The sequence below is a fragment of the Alexandromys fortis genome, unplaced genomic scaffold (assembly GCF_014885135.2).
Source record: "Alexandromys fortis isolate MF-2015 unplaced genomic scaffold, M_Fortis_MF-2015_v1.1 scaffold_164, whole genome shotgun sequence".
NCBI classification, from domain to species: Eukaryota; Metazoa; Chordata; class Mammalia; order Rodentia; family Cricetidae; genus Alexandromys; species Alexandromys fortis.
The window spans coordinates 1454847-1456998 of record NW_026068047.1 but is presented as its reverse complement, the minus strand read 5'-3'; positions in this window follow the sequence as shown (position 1 = coordinate 1456998).

Below are 2152 nucleotides of genomic sequence, written 5' to 3'. Positions count from 1 at the left end.
TTACTTCTGATGACAATTGAGCTGGATAGGATTTGAATTTTGTGTATAAATGTATCATAAATTTTTAAAAGTTATTTATTTGTATATAAATTGTTAATAAAACTATTTTGTAATCACCAAGTGTTTCGGCTTTTCTTTGTCCCAACACTAGAATTAAATGTTGGGATTTAAGCTAAGCATCACTGGGCTCTGGTACCCACAAAGGATACTTTTGGTCTTTTTTATTAAACTGAAAATTTATCCTTAGTTACGATTTTTCAAAGAGCCATAGTACTTGTTTGCTTTTTGAAGACTGGCTTTTGTAATGTCTGCTGTTTGTTATTGATCTCAATTGGATGTTGTAGTTATAGATGATGTAATCTTGGTAGTTAGTGAAGAAAACTGCATCCTGCGATGAGTGTTGTATATACTAGTATATGTTTGCTAGCTGATGGTGGAAATGCTCCAGTTAATCTTATGTCTCTTAATTTTTAAGGACTGTAACTAAGCAGTGGGTAGTATGACTCTCACCCTAATTCTCTCCTTTCGTCCTTGATCTGGTGTTCAATACTTACTGAAGGATTCCTACAATTAAAACAAAATGCTCGAATTGGAATTATTTGTATGGAGTACAAAGAAGTTCAAACACGAAAGTATGTTTTCTTGTCTTAAGTAAAGCTAAGATTTTTTGCAGACATGAATTTTAACATTATCTGTTTTCCCTTTGCTCTAGTTCCCTATTTACAATATTCTCATATAAATATTTTCTTATGGGAAGCAAAACAAATTCCCAGTGGTTTTTCTTGCATAGCCATCACATAAGAAAACTTACCCCATAATTTAATGAGGCAAAAAAAATGGGCAAGTTTCATGGTTAGGTTGACATATAAACTATAATCATGATGTATTTTTAGTTTATACATCATCAAATCAACAGTTCAACTGCAAGTAAACATTTTTATTAACCTATAATCTGAGCTACTTGTGAGGACGAGGCAGGAAAACTACAAGCTCGATGCTTGCCTGGCAATATCTCAAAAAATATTTTCCTGCAATATTTGCGAATAAAGATGTATAAGGTAGAGATGAGAGATAATTAGCCAGCTAAGAAGTACCTCCTGCTTGAATGACTAAGCGTCTTCACAGACCTTCTCTTATGATATTAAAACATAGTTATCACAACTTTGACTGTCAGGAACTCTGGAGACTACATAATAGAAATAAATAATGTGTCCAGAGTCAGGAAAAAAAAAATAGTACCCAGAAGAGATTGGATAGCGTTATTCAAAACTGTTCATTGGGGAAATGTTCTCTTTCTGTTGGATTCTACTCTGTGGATCTGTATATTCTCTCAGATTATGTAAAAGAAGGCCCAAGACATCACCAGCCCAGACCCACAACATTAGATGCTTCCCTTGCTAACAAATTAGGATAGTATAAGGTGCCCTGTCTTTTGTTAGATACCTATTACTAATCATATAGGCAGTGTGGTTTAGATATGGCATTTATTTCTACAGAAACCCAAGCAGTAAGATAAATATTCCTTTAAGAAACTAAAAGCCTTACCCTCTCTAAGGAGCAGATAGTGGTGGGGTGCGAGGAAGGCAGAGGGAGCAGGTGCTGAGGAGGGAAGAAGAGAAGGATGGAAGGGGTATTAGTATGTAAAAAATAAAAAACAAACACAGAAACTCACACAAACCATTAAGTATAAGAACAACACCCAAACCAAATCACTCCATTTAGGGGTGAGCTCCCCGCAGATTTCAGGGAAGGAGAAAAGCTATGGGGGGAGGAAGAATGTATGAGTGTGTGGATGGTGTGGGAGACTGGAAACGTCCTTTACTCGTTTTCCAGATAATGCAGAAAGGTGAAGTTTTCTCTGTTGAAATAGGAAGCGGCGGCGGGGCTGCGTCCCCAACACCCCGGCCGCTTGGCTAGCTTATGCCCGAAATAACAACACACAAACTGTATTCATTTAAAGAACTGCTTGGCCCATGAACTCTAGCCCTTACAGGCCAATTCTCGCACCTGGACTAGCCCATTTCTAATGATGTGTGTAAGCACCCCAAGGTGCGCTTACCGGGAAGATTCTAGCCTAAGTCCATCGTGGGTTGCAGCTGCCTGGGAGAGCTGAGCATGGCGTCTCTGCTCCAGCAGAGCTGTCGGGTCTCTC